The sequence below is a fragment of the Ceratotherium simum genome, chromosome 5 (assembly GCF_057802395.1).
Source record: "Ceratotherium simum simum isolate JZ-2026a chromosome 5, ASM5780239v1, whole genome shotgun sequence".
In the NCBI taxonomy this organism is placed as follows: domain Eukaryota; kingdom Metazoa; phylum Chordata; class Mammalia; order Perissodactyla; family Rhinocerotidae; genus Ceratotherium; species Ceratotherium simum.
The window spans coordinates 30,067,734-30,089,830 of NC_141904.1; the positions used below are offsets into that span (position 1 = coordinate 30,067,734).

The 22,097-nt window shown below is 39.3% G+C and overlaps 1 protein-coding gene across 7 annotated transcripts in view; it reads left to right on the forward strand.

Annotated features, from left to right (window-relative positions):
- Nucleotides 1–22,097, forward strand: part of RARB (retinoic acid receptor beta) — a 704,914-nt gene that overhangs the window by 15,048 nt on the left and 667,769 nt on the right. For all 7 annotated transcript variants that reach the window (XM_087430628.1, XM_087430624.1, XM_087430626.1 and 4 more), the window contains exon 2: nucleotides 21,389–21,467. The gene's annotated coding sequence lies outside the window, so the exon portion shown is untranslated. The remainder of the gene's footprint in view (nucleotides 1–21,388; nucleotides 21,468–22,097) is intronic.

The following is a 22,097-nucleotide window of genomic DNA, read 5'->3' on the forward strand; positions in this document are numbered from 1 at the left end:
CCTCTCTCCTGTCCTGAAATGGTACTGATCTGAGAGATGAGTACAGTTTAAACAGTCTAGCGCTGAATGAATGTGTTGTCTTCCTTAAGATTTTTCTACTAGTAAAATAAGGCTTACTTTTAAAATATTATTTGAAAAACAGAGTTCGCCAAAAGAAGGTCCTATATTGATGTCTTCTGTGTATGTGCTCTGTATTTAATTTTAAAACTGTACCAGATGCTTCACTGATACAATGGCAATTGTAGTATTCTGTTGATAAATAATTTAATAAAGAAATCAAACTTAGAGAGCTTTTTCTTGCCTCATACATCGATATCTTCAACATTATAGTTAAAAGAGATAATTCTGAAAAATTTAAATAGAAGAGGTTCAGTTTCCATGTGATTTACATATTACTGACTTAATTTTCTCAATACCAATTTTGGCCCCTTTATTTCCTGGTTGGTGTTAATTTGCCATGGCAGTGATAGAATATGAATACAGGCTCCAAATCAATATGATTGGCTTAGAAACATAAATGATTAACAACAAAGTCACACCAACAATGAAATAATGATTGCTGTGGATGAAGCATTCAGAGCCTGTCTGACACCACCCACTGGGGTCGCTAGTGACCGTGAGGCCTCTATGAGTTTTGCATCACTGCCTTAACAAATTAACACAAACTTAGTGGCTGAAAACATCACAAATTTATTATCTCACAGTGTCTGTAGGTGGGAAGTCCAGGCAGGCAGGCTTTGCTGGATATTCTGCTTAGGTCTCACAGGCCAAACATCATTGCCAGCTTGAGCTTTTAGCTGCAAGTTCTGGGAAAGAATTTGCTTCCAGGCTCATTCGTGTTCTTCACAGAATTCAGTTGTACGTGGTTGTAGGACTAAGGTCTCCACTCCCTTGCTGGCTGGAGATCATTCTCAACTTCTAGGGACATTTCTTGGCTCATGGACCCTTTGATCTTGAAAACCAGCAACAGTGGCTTCAGTCCTTCTCATGCTTCAGATCGCTCTGACTTCTTTTCCCACATCTCTTCTTCCTCCAGCCAGAGAAAGTCATCTGCCTGATAAAGGCTCATGTAATTAGATGGATCCACCCGGATAACCCAGGATAATCTCCCTGTTCTAAGATCAACTGATTCGTAATCTTAATTACATCTGCAAAGTCCCTTTTCCCAAGTATGGTATCATATTCACAGGAGTGACATCAGAGAGTCAACGATATGGGGGCCAGAATTTTGACTACCACAGGGCCAATGAGATCTATCTTTGGGAATATGCTATGCTTGTCAACTGAGACAGACCAGGTGACATGACAACTAGATGGATTGAAAACCTAAAAACTTTTGGTGAAGTAGAAAGTGGTGTTCTTTTAGTACCCCCCATAACAGAGCCAGTGCAGATTAAAGACACAGGATTAAACAAAACAAAACAAAACTCAATTATTTAATTTTGTGAGACATGGCCTCCAAAAAACAAGCTTAAATAAAGAGGGAAATTTTCATGTCCTGGGGTAGAACATTCAAATGCCTTTGGGAGTCAGGAGCCAGGAAGGGAGGCAGCCAGGATGTAGGGCAATAGCCATGTAGATTAAGAATGTGCAAGAGGGCAGCCCTAAGTTAGCTCCAGGTACTTGCCTTGCTCTGGAACAATTTCAGCCTGGTAATGACAAATGTCTGACTTGAAATGTGGGTTTAGAAATCTGGATTTTTGTGTGAATCTGGAAATCTGTGTGAAATCTCCAAGTTTTTTTTAAATGCTAACTAAATCAAAATTAAAAATAACGGAAGCACCGAAACATAATATATTTGGGGAATAAATTTGGCTGTGGGCTGCCAGTTAGCAATTTATGGTTTTACTCATACTAAGTAAAGTGCATGTTTGAGTAAAAAAGTATTCAGTATGATAGAAAATACTCAATTTGGGAATTGGCATTGACAAGGACATTAAAGTACTCCAACACAGTTAGACTAGGAAGTTTTTGGCTTCAGCTTCCAGATGTGATGCTGTGACTTAATGCTCTACTTTTGTTACCCTATAATAAAAAAAAAAAAAAAAAAGGAAGTTAATTAATGCTATAATGCTGTTTCCCGAGTGTTTAACCTTGCACGAGTGTTTAGAATACCACTTTTTCTTGGTTTATACTCCTCAGGTTTACATAAGCAAAAGGGATCAGGAAAGAGTGTGATGAATTATCCACTGAATTTGAAAGAATGTGAAGGAACAGTTTGGATAATTCAAGCATGGATCCCAATCTGCAGAAAATTACGTTTGTCTTTAGAGATAGGGAGAATATCTTTTAAAAACTGATTTAAAAGAAGAATTTCTTTTTGCAGTGTTTCATAGTGCATGAAGAGGCCCAGAAAGTTTATTCTACAAACTGTGTTGAAGGTTCATAAGGTTTTTATAAATGTGTCCAACTGGGTTGGAGCAGGGGCCATAGGATGGTACAATAGTTGGGAGCACAACTCTGAGTCCAACTAATAGGACTTTGGATTAGGAGTGTACCACTCACCAGATATGTGATACCTTGGAAAGGTTATTTCACTTCTGAGACTCAGTTTCCTCATCTGCAAAATGGGATCATTAGCACCTAACTCAGAGGTGGTTGTGAAGATTAAATGGATTGACGCATTTGAAGCACTCGGCTTCTTATTACATGATTCTAGATTGGGGCACCCAGCATTTTCTCAACTACCATCAATTCTCATGGATTTAAAACTGCCTGGGTAACTTCCTGGAGAGGAGCGATGTTTATCTGTCTCTTATTAAATGAAGCGGTGAGGATGTAAAGGAATGGTACAGTTAGAATCCGAATCCTGGGTTGATGCTTCGTCTCTTCTTGGCGCATTGTTGCCTTGGTTGAGGTTCACGAGGGTTTGCTCTTTCCCAGACATCCCCAGCCTGGATGTCGCTGTGGTTTTATAGCAACACGTTTGGATTTGGCGCCTAAGGACCTGGATGCAAGTACTGCTTTTACAACATTCCAGCCAAGCCATATGAAAGTGGGAAATACACGCAAGTTCTCTGAGTTTTAGATTTCTTTTGTATGAAACAGAAAACCAAGTTTTCTAACTCGCAGTGGGCTTGAAAGGATTGCTTGAGGCAGTGCATATAAATACTTTTTATAGATTTGGAATCTAATGGTTAGTATTTGCTACTACCCCTACTGGGCCATTTTCTTTGGTCTGGCATGAGTAGGAGGAAAGAAAAATGTGAAGATGACACTCAGCACAGTCACTACTGAATCATTTAATAAATATGTATTGATATTTATCAACTTATCAACTATACTAGGTGTGGGGGATAAAAGCAAAACAAACAAACAATGACACAGTGCCTTCCCTCTTGGAAGTCATGTTCTCGCTAGGAAGATAAACACGATAATACACTGTGATACACACACTGATTCAGCTTCCTGCAAAGTATTTTGGAGAGCAGTGGGACGGTAGTGTGGGGAGAGAATCCAGGAAGATCCTAAATGAAGTATCCTTACAATATTTTTTTAGCTAGAGACCAGTATCCAGGAGATGTTCTAAAAGACAAAAACAATCAACGAAAACAAAAGCAAATGTTTCCCTATGTGCTTTCTTGAGCTTTAGTTATTGTATACGCAACTGAACAATTCCTTGGATGTTTTTCCAATTTTTCCACCTAAAGTCATATTTCTAAAAATATTACATAAGATTTCAAAATATAATTAGAAAAATGGAATTTACCTGCCATAACCCTAGTGATAACACCAACATAGATTGCATATAAAAATGTATACACAAACCCTGTTCTTCAGTCATAGCATATAGCCATGTGCTTATAATTGGTCAGAATTGCTGCTTCGAAGAGGATTACTGTAACCTTCTCAAACTGCCGTAGTGAATCAGAAAGTCCTCACTTAATTTAGGATATTCCAGAAGGTGTGTTGCAGTTTTGATGACTGTAAAATACCATATAGTATTTTAGTAAGGTCAAGCTTAGAACTAGATTTCAAGGAAAAAAAGTTAAACCAAATTTGTGGTAACCCTTTACATCAAAATTGAATGCTGCTGTGTCCATCTCATATTTTAGATGAGTAGAAAAATTAGACCAACAGAAGGCAAGTTAATTACGTAATTCTAATCCTAATAGTCTTTTTTAATATAGCAAAAAGCAACTAATAAAATGGTTTACTATTATAGTGAAATTGTTGGCAAACATTTTATAATTATAAATAGGAGTTTTGTATCTATTAATGATAACGGAAATGCAATAGGTTTAGAAAGTATTAAATATAAAATTTTTAGAAATTGTTATTTTAAATGTCTTTATTAATGCATACATTTTGTGAATTTTATATCCATTGTCTTTTATATTATTACATGGAGCTAATACATAAAATTTTTACATGAAAGAACCTATTGAAAAATGGCCCCTTTTTAGTTTTAGTTTTCTGTCTTTTAGAAGACAGAAAATATTTTCCTGGACTCTTGTTTTTAATTGATCTAGTCTACTTTTGTGCTCCAAAGGCCTAATGATGTGTTAAGAATTCTCCATTTTTGTTGGTTCGATTTTCTATTGAGCAACATTCCTGAGAGTAATAGAATGAAGTAGGAAGGGAAAAGATTGAGAACTGCTCAAGACTGGCTGCAGTTATGGAAATAAGCAAATGATGGGAAATAATTCAGGTTATTTTCATTTTTAGTTCTTATCAGAGATTCATTGTATTTAGATATAAAACATGGAAACTATCCTATTATAAAGTCAAAACTGTAATTAGATCAGCATATTAAAAACTACTTCAAAGTGGAATTATTTTATCATTTTGAGTTCTTTATTTCCCTTATAGGAGAATAAATGCCAGTTGGGCTGCAAATTATAGCAGATTATCTTTTCTCCTTAAAAGAGTTAGTAATATGAATATTATTTAGTGAGGAATTTGATTTGGGGGTTGAGGAGTGATCTTATTAGCACTAGACACCCTTGGCCAATAATCTTATGACTATGGGATATATATTAAATCCTCTTCTATTTATATTCTTTGGCAGGCCATTATTCATTGTTATTGCAGAGATTTTGTTAAGTAATAGTTCTCTTGAGAAATCATGGGTGCTTTTTCGAGGTCACGATTTCCTATGAGCTCAAAGAGTAGGCCATACATCCTCTCTTCAGTTAAGAACCCGCTCTATACCCATTTTCTTTAACACATACTTTATTTGTAAGGTTTCTGACACTCCTTTCTTCCGAGAACTTAAGAGTGATACATCACTCTTTATTTTGTGAAGTAAAATTGATTAGAGGAAACAGGAAACATAATTCTTTAAGCATGAAACCCAATATATTTTGAATACTTGGCTGGGCTGCCATAGCTATCGTCATACGTTCGTTCTCTGGAGACTGTGGGGCTGTGCCAGAGGCCTCCTGGTAAACAGTCCTCACAGTGTTTCTCCTTACAGTGGAAGGAATTTTGCCCTTGGCCTTTATTATTATTGTTTTGCTCTGACATGACGAAAATCCATCACCTTCCAGATATTGATACCTGTTTGTTGCTGTCAGGTCATTGCCAGGAGGGGAAAATCAGCTAATTAGGTGGTGTTGGTTTTTTTTTCCCAATATCCACCTAGAGGTTTTAATGATAGCCATGTTTTAAAAAGCTGGGTTAACTGAGCAATGCGGCTGAGGAGACAATCACATTTTAGATTTTACTGAGTTTCAAGGGCCACTTGAAGGCAACTCCCATTTCTAAATCTGTGGCACTTCAAACAATCTATTTCCAGGCAAGAGTCAGTCTAAATGGATGAGGGGACCCTTAGGGGAGTTGGTAAAAATGGATTTTATAAGATAAGGAGACTTTATTTCAAATCTTACCTTTACTACTTACTAGCTGTGTGACCACAGACAAGTTACTTCACTGCTCTGAATTTAAGTTTTCTTACCTGTAAAAGTGATGTAACAGCACCTACCTGTGAGAATTTGTTGACTTTACATTGGCAATGTACCTGGCATGTTATGGGCTCATTATAAAGTGAGTTCCATATACTCATCTCCTTCATGAGCACACATAGATTTGAATCAAATATACACCTCCTGTTTGACTACACAATGGCAAACTAACATATCAGATCAGCATGAAAATTGGATAAGCCTTTTACTACTGAAGTATGGTCTTCAAATAAGCAGCATCAGCATCACCTGGCAGCTTGTTAGAAATGCAGACTCTTGGGCCCAACCCCAGACTTGCTGAATCGGAACCTGCATTTCAACAAGGGTCCCCAGGTGATTGTGTGCATAGCAAAGTTTGAGAAACACTGGGATCAACCATGACATTTCTCCCCTGATAAAGTTGATTCATTGTGCTATCGGTTGGTTGTTCATTCCTTTTCACCATTCACCTGTTGTGTTGGTGATGTTTGGGGGGATACACACATGCTCGAGTATTCTCCCAGCACCTGTACCTTGGGGCGGATCAATGCACGCTCACTTCCGCACACGTCAATGGAACATCCCTCAGCATAGGGCCTGGCACAAGTAGAGCCTCAATAAATGCTTATTGAGTGAAATAAAACAGCCAACAGTCAGACAAGCAGACTCTCCCATCTGTTCTGCAGACGCACAGCAGCCCTAGAAGGGCCTGGAGAGAGATGAATGTGCTTGAGGTCTTTGCCAGGAGGCATTACCATGCCCAGCGGGAAGGAGGGGTTCGCTAACTGCTGTTCTTGCCAGGAGATCTGCTGAGGTTCCACAAGCCTGTCAGATGTGTGCAGCCAGAACAAAGGACAGGAGCTTCCTTTCTTCTTTCTTTTCTCTGCCTGGCAAGGCTGGTGCCCCAGTGCTTTGGGAGCAGTTTGCTTTTGGTGATACTCTTTCTTGCTCATTAGGGACAAAGCAGTAGGTACAATGGCAGTGCCCCAGGGTCATATTTTCCCACATCTGTGACTAATTGGCCTATCTCTCAAAATTTCTCTATTGGATTCATATTTCGAAGTTGCTGGTACACAGGCTGGCATAGGGTATGGTTTCAGTAGGGGGAACCTGGGGATCTGCTATTTCCCAGGGAAAGGTGGAATGGCTGGAGAGAGCTTGCTGCCTTAGGCACTGTGAGAACAGGAAACTGTAGGCTCTTGAAGGTTTGGGAAATGAATTGTACTGCAGTATCTTGGGCAAATCAAAGATGGCACTCTCCTAGTTTGTAAAATTGTGATAAATATATTTAGATCAAGTTTTATCAACCTATACCCAGAGTATGTATCAGTGAAGTTCACACCAAGATCCCTGGACTCTTGAGATCTGGAACCTGCCTCCCCAGTGAGTTAGCACTCTAACACTTTCCTTTCTCCCTGCTCCCCAGGCCAGTCCTAGCAAAACTGTCAAGTCAGCAGACTTCTTTTTGGAGCCATCCTACATCACTTTCTGACTCTGCTTTAGTCTGAGAAATCTGGTGAACTCAGAATGACCAATGTCTTCCTCTTCAGCAAACTCCTCCTCCATTCTTGCTTCAAAAACTCTCTTCCTGTTCTTCTGTCCAACAATCAAAACTCTCATTTATCCAGCATGGTTGATCCCACATGGGAGTTAGGAAGAAAACAATCAGATTAACACACATATGAGAGTAAAAACCCCCCTAAATAAGGATATTTTTCCATTCTAACCTAGATAGAATCTTTGTTCATGGGAATTTGCAACAATCTGAGTGGCATTTAAAGTAGAATCCAGCAGATTTTTGAGTAAAGGGGACATTGATCAGTATACTAGTTTGGCTGATGCCAGCTGCAGTAACAGACAAATCTCCACATTTCAGTGCCTTAATAAAATTAAATTTTATGTAATATGTAGATAACAGTTTAATGATGGTATAACTGGACTGAGGAGGAACAGTAGGTGAGAAGGATTGCTCCATGCAGTCACTCAGGGACCCAGGATGACAGACTCTGCCATCTTCCATGCATGGTTTCCTAGGTTGCCCTAGGTGTTGGCATCCAGTTTGCAGATGGGGCACGAGAGAGAGGATTACGCATGGGAGGTATTTATGGAGCGGAACTGGAGGAGGTATGCATGACTTCTGCTCACCTTCCATTGTCAGAAACTGCATCACCTGGCCATGCTTAACTGCAGAGGAGGCTGGGAAATGCAACCTAGCTGGGTGCCAGATACGGCGATCATCCGTTCATCATCCCTGCTGAACATGTAGGAACTGCCCTGTTCCTTTTTTCTCTTCCTCCTGCAACTCCTCAGAGAGGTTTGACATTCCCTTCCCCTCTTGAGAGTCAATTCTCTGCAGCGGAAAGCTCCCCTCCACCCACCTGAAGAACAGGAATAGAATCTCGGCATGCCGCATTTTCACGGTTGCCAACCGTTAATCCAGACTCAATTTCCTGTATTTCACAAGGATGTTGTGAGAATTAATGAATTATTTTTGGTGATTATCATCCCTTTGATCATTGTTTTCGTTCTGTGCTTTTACAGTTTAAGCGGCGCAGGCACAGACATACACAATCCCTCGATGAGAGGCAGAATGCTTTTTATGATCCTACCTACCTACCACAGGAGGAAGCTGAGATGCACACAGTTTAAAAGACATATTCTGTCTAGTGGACCAAGATCCCTCCTGCATGCAACACTCTTTCCGTTATTACAATTGTTAAAAAGCTAGACTTTTATGGAAAGAAAGGATAAGACAAAAATGAAGGTTTAATGTCTTATTAGTGTGCTGGCTCTGGAATCTGCCTGCTGGGTGACTTTGGACAAGTTAGTTAGCCACTCTGTCTCAGATTCCCTAATCTGTAAAATGGGACTAATCGTAGTAGTTACCTCCTGGGTTGGTTGTGTGGAGTAAATAAGATAACGGATATTAAGTGTTTAAGACAACATCTGAGCATAACATGTGCTTCGTAAATATTAGCTATTACTATTTTTTTTTAAATTCCAGGAGAATTGGTATCTAGTTCAGGGAATAAAAAGAAGCAATTACAGGGTGTATGGCCTTAAGTTGTTGGCAAAAGTGAAGTGGAGATAGAAAACGTGACAGCAGCATAACCTGTTGGCAGAAGGGAATATGCGGCTTTTTTAGAAAGTTAAACAGGTAGGAACCAAACCTTCCTATGAGCCACAGCCGGTAAATGCTGCCTCTCATTTGGAGGGTGCAGGAACTGTTGCAAAGGGTGGGCATTTTGAGGTCTGGCTGCGATCACTGGCTGTGTCCAGAAGTGTTTAGTGAACTGTGGTGGCTTCCCCTGTGTGGCTGCTTCCCTGGAGAGAGCAGACCTTGTGCTCCTCGAGCGGGTGCAAATGCTCCTTCACTGTCAGCGATAGATAGTAAATTGTTTTATCCATTCTGACCTATGAATCTGTGTAGCTGTGATGTGATGAACTTTCTTCTTCTATGATTAAAATTAAAAAAAAATAAAGCAGGAGAAGGGCAGAGAATACAGATAGGCTCAGAGAGGTTAATCAGTTGTTTTCATATGCAGGATGCAGATTTAACAACCTCTGAACGGTGCTTCTATCTGCTCCACAGACTCTACTATGCAAGCAGGTCACTAGGGGCTCTTGGTAAATATGGATCCGGACTGGGCAGCTCTGCAGTGTGGCCTGGGAGTCTGCATTTCTAACAAGCTCCTATGTGATTTGGATGATGCTGGTCTGGGACCACACTTTGAGTAGCACAATACTACATTGCTTCATTGTTGGGGTTTTGTTTTGGTTTGTTTTTTGGAGAACAGGGCATGGAATAAAGGCAGCCATTTGGTGGCCCCTCTCCCCAGAATGGAGAAGCTGCGATCTTTTAGACCAGTCGTTCACTAAGTGTGATCCCAGCAAGTTAGCATATGCATCACCTGGAAACGTGTTAGGAATGCAAAATGTTGGGCGCCTCCCAGACCTCCTCAATCAGATAGTTGGAGGGGGGTACCCAGCAGACTGTTTATAAGCCCTGCAGCTCATTCTGATGCTGCTCAAGTTTGAGAACCATTGCGCTAGAGCAACTGACCCTGGCTTTGAAAGGTCTGCTGTGGTGTAACCAATCCTATAGAATGGCTCTAGGCCCCTGGAGCATGTCTCCTGGTCTCTTTCTGCTCAGTTTCCAACTGGATTCCTTGGGCTGTTATGTCCTGGAGTAAAAGAATTGGGTGTGGTGGAAGATTGTTCTTCAAAGTCTTAGCTTTTCATATGAATCTTTCTGCCCTTATTTCGCTTTCCTTATGGGGGGACCACACAAAACCAAGTGTGCCTACAAAATAAACGCTGGGAAATTGTTTCAGAGTGCAATGATTCCTAAGTGGCTGGGAGTCTCACGTCTTCCTGTTGAGAACTTCCTTTTGTTGGGGCATTGGGATAAATAGGGTGACCAACTGTCCAGATTTGCATGAGACTGAAAGTTTTCTCACAACACAGAACTTTCAGTACTTACACCAGGCCCTGGACGGTTGGTCACCCTAATTGCAGGCCATTGCTGTTCCAGCTTTAAAGTATGAGTCACCTGGAGATCTTGTTAAAATGCAAACTCTGATTCAGTACTTCTGGGTTGGAGCTGGAGAGTCTGCATTTCCAACAAGCCCCCAGGTGACATCCGGCTGCTGGTCTGTGGACCACACTTTGAGTAGCAAGGCAGGATGTCACCCTTGGGATACAGAGCTGGCCTATGTGCAGATAGATCAGGGTGGCCCCTAGCTGTTTACGCCACAGATGGACTCCTGAGCCCTGACAAATTCAGAGAGAATTTTAGGGCCCTTCCAGGCTTTAAGTTTGTGGGTTTTGCCTTCAAAAATAGTATCAAAAAATCTCTACCCTTCCAGGCTGTAGGTCTTTAATCCATCAAACCCAAACACTCTTTTTTAAAAATTGTTCTTCACAGGGACAGGTGACTGCTATTGACCCATGAATAGAGCATTCTCAAGGCTATTGATTTCTCAGTTCATGTTTGAGTACTACTTAATACTTTTCCTTGTTTGGGCTGAGCATCTGCAAATGACCTGGGACGGTGTATCTGTCATTTTTGGTCTTGTCTCTGCCTCACAAATGGTACATTTGTTTTTTGGTTTACAGCTGTGTTCAACCACAGGGTCCTTTGCTGTTTGTAGTGCTTCTGCTTTTCTGCATAATGAGTTTTGCTTTATTCATATCCCCTTTTACTAATTGCAACACAGCAGCACATTCTATATCCCATCTGTTTCCATGATTGATTGTCTTTTACTTCAGGGTGTGCTAGAGAGTTACTTAAAAAAATATCAGGTTTCAGTGTGACCTTTAAGATCATCATAAATTGTGTTTGTGTTTAGGTGTACCGGTCTATGCCTTATGACCACCCAAAGCACAAGCAATAATTTATTTGATGTTGAGTATGTGATTTCTCCTTACTCCCCACTCTGGACAGGTAGCAGTGAGCTTTGTTGCCTTGTGACATCTACTTCGTTCTGCTTATATCCCCCCTAAGCAGTCTTCCTGGCTACACGCCTTATCTGCTCATGGACGAGGTAAGAGTGGCTGTGCCTGTGGCAGAGCTTAATAGTGGCTCTCAAGAAGCTGCCAGTCATAGGAGTTTCTGACAGTGCATTAAGTTGTTTTGATGTATAGTTAATTCTCGTTATTCATGGTAGTTATGGTCTATAAAGTCACCTGGAACTGTGAATTAGTGAATACTGAACAATTGCCCCTAAGGGCAATACAGGGTTAGATTCCTGGTCTTCTGGTCAAAACATTTTCATCAACTGATCAATGCGTAACCTTGTTTTATGATTGTTTCTGTTTAAATATGCCTTATTTAATATATATTGTTGATTCATTAACATTGAACTCATGGCCAACAGCACTATAACTCAGCCTGAACGAAGCTTATCTAACACACGTATCTTCTCTGTAAGGCACATCGAGCCTTCTTGCATTTGGGACCACTAGACAGCACGTTAGCACTATGCTTGCGAGCCATTTTAAACAGTGAAAGCAGCAAAAAGGACAAAAAATGTGAAAATCATGGCATTAAAAAGACCATGAAAAGGACATCTGTTTATGGAATGAGGGCACAAGAAGGCAGAGTATTGCCTTGTTCGACCTCAGCCTGTGTGCGCGTAGGGCAACTCAAATTTTTCATGACTTTGCACACATTCACAGATGAACTTGAAGTACCACATGTATTGATTTGGGGGTTACAAATAAATTTGAGTGAGTAGGCAAATTCACAAATAGGGACCCCACGAATAATGAAGACTGACTGTACATTGTTAAATAACCATCCTCTTGATATCTGGCTCTCCTTACTCTATGCAAGGACAAGAATTCACCGACTCTACTCTCACCTAGTGAGGTGAAGGCATTTACCTTCAGCCATTGAACAACTGCTGGAACCATGTTGGTAGAGGTCTGCCTTTTATATAAATGAAGATACTTCATCACCTGGGCCACACCTTCTCAAATACCAGTATCCAGAGTTCTCATTTTATGAACAAACATAGCAGCAGGCTTTTCTTGGGTATGATGTACAAGGCACTGAGGCCAGTGCACGGATCTCTGTGTTTCAAGGAGCTTGCAACTCCGTGAACAAGGAGGCTCAAATATAACATGGTAAACATTAAATGCTAAATGGATGGTACAGACAAACGGTGATAGAGAATTTCAAAGCCACCAAGGATTGGCTAGTTTTCGTCTCCCTTTAGACTGCAAGTTCCACATCTGTCCTTTTACCAGGGTGCCCCAGTGTCCATAGTGGGGGCTCAAAAAGTATTTATTGAATTAACATGAAAGTATTTGAGCTGATGTCTTAAGGCCTTACTTAAATCAGATTTTCAAACTCTGCTTGATAAATTTCCATGGGATATTTATCAACAGGAATTACACTTCACAAACCAATTGATTATGTCCGAGACTTATAGACTTTAGCTTTGGCGTACTCCCCCTTCCCCAACATTTTATTATGAAAAATTTCAAATATACAGAAAGGTTAAAAGAATTTTACAGTGAATTTCCATATATCCACCATCCGTATTCTACAATTAACATTTTATTATCCTTGCTTTATCATATACCTGTCTGTCTATCCCTTTACCCATTCATCAATCGATCTAATTTTTTTGATGCATTTCAAAGTAAGTTGAAGACATCAGTACGTTTCTCCCTCGATGCTTCAGCACACATAACATTAGCTAGACTTCTGTTTTTGACACGGATTTTAAATTTATTTGGGTAACAATTTCTTTATATATGAAATTATACGGTTGAAAGATATCTATTACCTCTTCAGGTGAAATTTCTGTGGGTGTGTGAGTTCTTAATGCCTGACTTAGTTTAGAGGGAATTAGAGTGTGGGACTAGTTATGAGTAACCCCTAGGTTTTGAACCTTGGACTGGGAAAGTTTTATTGGAGCACAGCCACACTAGTTCATTTGTGTGGTTTCTAAGCGTGCTTTCACACTGCCACAGTAGATTTGAGTCATTATGAGAGACACCATATGGCCTATGAAGCCCAAAATGTTTACTCTCTGGACATTTATAGAATAAATTTGCTGATCCCTGCTGTAAAGAAATAAGTCATTATGCAGACTGGGAGGAATCTGGAAATTAGAAGCATGATAACTCTTAAAAAAATCTGGCCGAGTTGGCAGAGGAGAAGGAGACAACCTATGTTCTGGAGAATTCAGATGTAAGTGTACCTCTCAATAACATTCCTCTCTCTAGGTATGTTCTTTTCCTGTTTTTTCTTTAATTGAAAAGGGAAAAAACAATAGTGATTCAAGGAATATCAGTCAGCTTATGCTAAAGTATGCTATAACAGATGGACCCAAATCTCACTGTGGCTTTCAACAGCGAATCTACTTGCCCTTCATAGGTCACCTTTGGTTCTGCTCATGTTGTCTTCTCTCTGGACTCAAGTTGACAGAGCCTTCTCCATCTGGACCATTGCCAGTTTTGTGATAGTGGGGAGAGAGAGAGCAGGGCATCAACTGACTCTTAAAGCTTCTGCTTGGAAATGACACATATCACTCTTGTTTACATTTCATTGGCCAAAGCAAGTTATATAGGCAAACCTGGGTTGAACAGGATGGTGCTGTTTAATACTCCTACAGAGAGAGGAAGCAGATAAATGTGAACAATAGTGCGCTCTCCCTCACAGGGCTAACAAGGTCAAGAGATTTTTGTTATTGTTTAAAAGAGAGTGGCTTTAGTATGTTTAAACGGAGGCAGAGGGAAGAAATCTATGCAGAGAAGGAAGTGCTTTCTGAAAGATAAATGTCTCCTGCTGTTATTCCTGGTAGGGGCAGATTTTCAGCTGGGTAATATGAGGTTCTGGGTCTGTGGGTTAGACCTGGGAGTTTATGCTACCTAAAGTTAACCATCTAGCACATAGGAATCATCTGGGGAGACTGCTAAAATGCAGATTCTGATCTGTAAGTTAGGGATGAAGCTTGGAATTCTGCATTTCTGACAAATTCCCAGGGGATGCTTATGCTGCTTGTCTGTGGACCGTACTTTGAATAGCAACGATCTATATCACCAGATATTGTAAAACAAAACAGGGAAACAAGTATTCATTAGCAAGCCATCTGGGTCAAACAGGTCAAATAATGAATCCAAAGGGAATAAAGGTATTTGTTCTGAAATGTTGAGCATTTCTAGTCAGTGTTCAAAGCATCTCTAAGGCAGAGAAGAACAAGGCTTTGAAAGAGTAGGATGACCTTTTTTTTTTTTTATTGATGTCTTAATAGTTTATAACATTGTGAAATTATGGTTGTACATTATTGTTTGTCAATCACCATATACATGTCTTCCTTCACCCCTTGTGCCCACCCCCCAGCCCCTTGCCCCCAGTGACCACTATACAATTTTCTCTGTCCATGTGTTGGTTTATATTCCACATGTGAGTGAAATCATACTGTGTTTGTCTTTCTCTCTCTGGCTTACTTCACTTAACTTAATACCCTCCAGATCCATCCGTGTTGTTGCAAATGGGACGATTTTGTCTTTTTTATGGCTGAGTAGTATTCCATTGTATATATACACCACATCTTCTTGATCTAATCATAGGATGGCCTTTTGAATGACAATGAACAGACCAGATGGAATCACGATTGGTGGTAGCAGAGTGGGTAGATCAAGAGGTGTGGCCAGAGAAGAGTTAAATTAAAAATTTTGAGCTAGAGCATTTCCATCCAGTGACTTTGGCCACCACCATTCTGCCAACAGCCTATTAGCAATGGAATATGAGCCAGATGAAACATCAGCACTCTTCAGCCAAGACAGGACTTCAGAAACTGGCAATAAATGTTTTTTGAGTACTCGAACATGAACAGCAGTTGTCAGAATTCACATCTTTAGATAGTAGCAAATGATTCAGTGCAGTGAATAAAAACCATTCAGCAATTTCATTGCTATGAAGTATGTTTCATTTGAGTTTTGATTGTCATAAATATCTTGCTAGTTAAAACCTGGATCAAAACTACAACTATGACATTTGACATTTGAAGAGAACATTTCAAGGTGAAATTATTCTCTAGAACTTCAGTACAGTTTCTTCAAAGGAAAATCTGTAGTTATTAGAAAGGGTTGAATTTATTGTTTGTTGATACCTCTTTTTAATCACACTGATAGAAGTGTCTTGACCATGATTGGTAAAATGAAGCCCATGCTTATATATCAAATATGTCTTGACTTCTACATGAATAACTCTCGTATTTAAGTTTTGTGTCACTCACATTTGCCCTTGAATTGAGATTCTGGCACCTCCTTGCTGGGATTCCATGGGCAAATGTGTAACCTTTATGAACCTTCTTTTTTTGTCAACTTTGGAGTATATCTCATTGTTAATGATGGGTCAACAGTAATATATTTAAAGAACATTACACAGAGTAGGCCCTCAAGAAATGTTAGGTTTATTTTTATATTTGTGGTACAAATTTGAAATCACTCTTATTTCAACATTTAGAATGAACCATGTATGGCTATAGTAAAAACAGATAGGCAATAACAAATGTTGGAGAGGATGTGGAGAAACTGGAACCCTCATACGTTCCTGGTGAGATTGTAATACGGTGCAGCTACTCTGGAAAACAGTTTGGAATTTTCTTAAAATGTTGAACATAGACATACCGTGTGACCCAGAAGTTCTACTTCTAGGAATCTACCCAAGGGAAATGAAAATATGTCCACATAAAGGCTTTTACACAAATGTTCATAGCAACATTATTCATAATAGCCAAAACAAAACAAGTGTCCATCAACTGGTGACTGGATAAACGAATTGTAATATATCTATATGGTGCATACTGTTTGGCACTACAAAGGAATGAAGTACTGATATATGCTACAGCATGGCTGAACCTCAAAAAGAATATGCTACGTGAAAGAAGCCAGACAGAAAGACCACATATTGTATGGTTCCATTTATATGGAATTCCCATAAAAGGCAAATCTATTGAGACAGCAAGTAGATTAGGAGTTAACTGGGGCTGGTAGTGGGTAACTGCCAATGGGCTCGAGCTTTCTCTTTGGGATGATGGAAATGGTCTAAAATTAGAGAGTGGTGACAGCTGCACAACTCTGTAAATTTACCAAAAATCATTGCATTGTACACTTAAACAGGTGAATTCCATAATATGTAAATTATAACACAATAATGCTGTTTTTTTTTTAAAAAAGAGTGAACTGTGTTCATTTTTTAAGATTTTGATTATTTCTATGTAGATTCTCATTGTTGTAAGAGGAAGGCAATCAGTGAAATAGTTTTTCACTTTCTGCAGTGTGTTGGATTCTCCAAGCTATCATGGATGCTTCAGCTTTCTCAATTCAGTAGGAAAAGCTTTGGTTTTTCAGGACAGCAAACTTAACTCTGAAACTGATAGCCTGCAGGCACCGGCTGAGGATACTAACATCTGAAAACAATAGAAAATCCAGTCAGTAAATGCAAATCAACAACACTGGCTGATGATTCCACATGAGTAAAAAGAGCTTTGTAAGATGGAGTGCCTTCACTTTAGCCATTAAACTTCTCATTCACCAGTTCTTCATTAAATGCCTGTCTTAAACAGGGCAATTGAATCTAAGATATCAGACATATTTGAATTATGGAGACCAACTGTTTCATTTCTGGCCTTGGGCATCGGATAAAAGGAACTGAACTTACTATTCCCCCAGAAAATGATGTAAGGAGAAGTCATTGGCAGCACCTGAAGATACCATCTTCGATAGAACAGCTGCCCTAGGTGTGGTTATGGAAGCACAAGTACATTCAAGAAGTCACACCAAGTCCCATTGTGTTAAAATGCTAGGGACCTCACTCAAGCAACAGATTTAAGAACTAAGTGTACGTGTGTTCATGTGTGTGTGTGTGTGTGTGTGTGTGAATTCTCTGGTCTTACTTTTTGAAAATGGGAATTGCTTGACAGGTGGTTATAGGACCATGTAGTTCCATCATAAATAAAAAGAAAACGCAGGGACTTGCATTTGACAGTTTATTTTGAAGGGATCTCACTGTGGAGATGTAATCTGAGCATCTCCCCAGGCAGACAGTTGGGCGCATCTGGGCTAATGCATGAACTCTCATCAGACTTCTTTGGTTGGTAGTAAATGAGCTGAAGGGTCAACAGAAATAGAAAGGGTCTCAAAGTTGCTGCCAAAAGAACAACAACTCTTGTTTCTCAGCGTGTAATACAAGGATCAATGGTAATACAAGTTGTAATACAAGGATCAGAATCACCTTGTGGGGGGCAGGAAGGGTGGGTCTATTATTAAAAAATTATAAACTTGAGTAACTCTACTATGCCACACTTTGTTGCTGGGGAAATAGCAGTGAGTAAAAGAGACCAAAATCCCTGCTTCATGGAGCATTTGTTCTACTAAATTGTTCTCCAAGTGTAGGCCTTGGACCAACAGCATCTCCTTTATTCGGGTACTTAGTAGAAATGTAAATTTTCTAGGCCCTACACTGGACCTACCTGACTAAATTGGAAACTTTGGAGGCTGCATTCCAACAATACAAATTTTAACAAGCCCTCTAGGTGTTGGTGCATGAAAGTGTTTGAGAAGCATTCTTCCAGGGCAGAGTTTCTTAGCCTCAGCACTATTGACATTTTGGGCTGGATAATTCTTTGTTGTGGAGGTTGTCCTGTGCAGTGTAGGATCTTTAGCACATGAGATGCCAAGTAGCTCTCTACCCCAGTTTTGACAATAAAAAATGGCTCCAGATACTGTGAACTGTTCCCTCTGGAGCAAAATCATCCCAGATGAGAACCAGTGCCTTAGGGCAAGGCTGTTCCAAATGGCCTGCTGATGAGCACCATTAGCATCACTTCAATCAAATCTCTGGGAGTGGGAATGAGAAATCGGTGTTTTAAAAAGTCCTTCTTGTGGTGCTGATGCTGCTAAGGTTTGAGAACCACTGTCCTAGTGGAAGAGACAGGCAAGAAACATATGTAGACACACTCGTAAATCACTCAGCTACACATATTTGTAAGATGGAGTGTCTTCATTCTATCCATTAAACATCACACTTCAGAAAGATAGGGAAGACAAGGAAGGAGGACAGGGCGTTCTGGTGAGAAGAAGGTTGTAATTTTAAATAATATGGTCATGGAGGATCTTTTTGAGAAGGTGATACTTGATCAAAGAATGAAGGAAGGGAAGGAGTGAGTAAAGAGATAATGGGGAATAATGCTTCAGGCATAGAGAAGGGAAAAAGCAAAGGTCCTGGGGCAGGTATGTGTCTAGTAGGTTCAGAGGACAATAAGTAGCCCAGAGTGACAGAGAGGAGGGGGTCTCAGATGAAAGTAGTTAGAAAAGAGGTGAGAGAAATAATGAATGAATGAATGAATGAATGAACCAACTTACCTGTTTGTGGACTTGACTTCTGCACATACTAGCTTTGTGTCTTTGGGTATATTCTGTGGTCTTTTTGAACCTCACTTTCTCTTCTGTAAAGCAGGATTAATACCTGTCCCCTATAGGTCTGCTCAGAGAAATAACATGCTCAAATAATGATAAACTTTTGAGAGGGAATAGTATAATTTATGATTCTGAACTTCTAGTGCTTAGCATGTTACCTTGATCTTAGTACATGATCAATAAATATTATATACATCGTGAAAAAAACAAAACGAAATCCAGAAAAATTTAGACCTACCTTATAAGAATCTCTGTGATGGATGGAGACTGGTAATCTGCACTTATAACAGGATCCCCCAAGTGATTCTTGAATATGTACAATATTTTGAGAATCTTTATCCTTCTCACATATTTGTATCCTTGTACCCATTTAATTATTTGAAATGCCCTACTAGTGGAATTTTCCAGGTGTGAAAATTAACACATGAGGTTCCAAGGCCTTCTCAGGAAAGACCAGGTTTTAGACCTGTCATGGCATGCTCAGGGGCTTATACTGAGGGGCTTTTAACTTCGTGGTAAGGCTTCCTGGGTTGAACATTCGGATTACTTGGGGGAACTAATTCCTTTTTGGTTTATTCAAGCCAATCAATAATATTAAGAAATAGAAACACTTCCCGATCCACTGTGTGATGAAAGTAACTCTGAGGAGATAAGGTATGTCCACAATGATGTCCTTGAGGTTGGTTAAAGTCATCTAAGGTGAAAGATTCCTTGTTGTTGTTGTTTTTGCTTTGCACTCAACTCACTTCTCCGTGATGAGTTACCTGTCTATGTCATTATGCTTTAATAACTTAATATGATAACCTTGAACTTCGATAGCATTGTCCCTCCTAAATGCTTGGTGTTTGGGGCCAGTTTCAATCCTTAAAAATAAACCATTCTTCAGCATGTTACTCTCTGGTTATCTTGCTCAACCCTATTTGCCTTAGGGAACCTCAGAGATTAAATCTTACCAAGTCTTGAAGCCACAATGATTTGAACTGCTAGGTTTTTCTGCCTTAATTTCCCCTCTGTGAGTTCAAGAGGTCAGACATAGTCTGAGGCAACACTTAAGGAGTCTGTATCTCGAGAAAGCAATTGGGTTAGCTGGTTTGAATCTCTTTTCTTTTTTTCCCCACATTGAAATGATGGGGTGGGGGAGTGTCAAGATGAGTTTTAAATTGATTTATTTGGTGGAGAAAATGCATCAAAGCTGAAGAGAAAATGCCTTCTCATTATTTAGTTGCTGAGCTACACCTGATAGTTCATGGTGACAGCTAAGAGTGGAACTGAATGCACCTAGAGTTTTTGTTCATTTGATTCACTTATACATTATAAGTATTATAAATTAATTACACTAGTTAAAGATATATACAAGCAACTTAAGGAAGTTAAAAAATCAAGGGTGTTGCAGTTTATCTTATCATAAATGGACTATCATTACTTTTAATAATTTCTCACTGCAGACCCATATGACCTTTAGATAGCACACCTCACATTTCACACATTGGAGAATTGAGGATTAAAGGTATTTTGGTCTGTTCCAAAGCTTTTAAGAACTTTTACCTTCTAGGATTAGGCACAACACGGTCACCAAACTTTTTCCCCATTGCTTGTCCACCAAGAAGCGTTCTGAATTAACGTTGCTCCTAGGATTGTCAGAAAAAATACAGGATGCCCAGTTAAATTTGAATTTCAGATAATCAACAAATACATTTTTAGTATACTTATATTCCATGCACTATTTGGGATATACTTATATTTGGGACATAATTATGCTAAAATATATTTGTATATCTGAAATTTATCTGAAATTCAAATTTAATTGGGTGTTCTGTATTTTTATTTGTTAAATCTGGGAACCCTAGTTGCTTTTCTTTGGACTGATGCTATTGGACTTCAGCAACATCCAGTTGCGATCATTAAACCTCAATCTAAGAGAATCTCGGAGACAAATTAACTTCCCTACCAGATAGAAATTAAGAAAATCGAATTATATTCTCTGAATAAAAGACAATTTAGAACCTAAGACTTTATTTTTTTGAGGAAAAGCTAGGATTAGAAGCTATTGTCATATTTCCTTAAGATTGCTGAAGCAGTAATGAGAGGTATTTCTCAGTAGACTGTAGAACTTATTATATCATGTAAGAAATCAGGACAATCACAACATGTCTCCTTTTTTTCTTTTAAATGTTCATGGGTCTGGATTATAGCGGAACTTCTATCCAACCAACTTTCGATTTGCTATTGGGTCAAAGTTCTGTCCTAGTGGTAGATGCACTGTTATAATTAACATTTGTCAGCAGTGTGAGTTCTTTTGCATAGCACAGAGGTCTGCACTCCATCATTTAGTTTCCTTCCTTTCGATGGTCACAGCTTCAGTGGAGATGTTCCGGGTTGGTTTAAGATTTAGTGAAGGAGCTTGGTGGTTCCTCCTCATTGCGAGAAGAGTAAACATGTCTCATCATGGAAAGGAGAAATTGTGAAGAAGCAAGCAAAGACTCTGAACAATCAGATTTACTTTAATTATTTTTTTCTGCATTGTGCTGCTTATCACTGCTAAATGATAATAATTTCTATTGCAGAATCCTGCATTTCACCATAAAGAGACTGTCGCCCATCCTTCTCATCTAGAGAATTGTTCTCAGGATCTACAGACAGTAGGTATGTTCAGATTTACATCTTTTAAGCTCCTTAATACTCTTATTAGAAGCTATCTTGAGCAATTCCCTTTGTAATCGGCCCTATCTGGGTTTTGGAATATTTATTCTCATTAATCAGTTTGATCTATGGCAATAGTTTCTTGCCAGGAAGAGCTCAAAGAAAAGAATTGATGTTGCTGTCCTGCTTTATATCGAAGTCATCCCCTGAAACAAGGTGGTTCCGGGTGTTTGACAGGCTTGGATCTATTTAAGTTGGGGAAGTGAGTTGCTACTGCTAAAGTGAGGACGGACATGGGGAGTGGAATTTTGTCTTAGAGCAGTGTAATAAAATACAAATTGAATTTTTTTCCTACTCTCATGTAGTTATAAAAACATTAGAAAGACTTCAGGTGCTCTGTTATTGTACTCACTTGCAAGTGAAATAGAATGTTCCAAAGCATCTCTCTCACTTTAGAGGATTTTGGTCTCAAACAACTGTGTTCTGGCAATTCTAAATGGAATTTCTAAATCTTTCTGGTTTTACATGTCCTACAAAATCCTAAATTCAACTGATATCAGTATGCTTTGCTAAATCATTAAGGTTTCCCAGGGTGAAATATGCAAAGATAAAATCTGAAACATGTGCTTTATA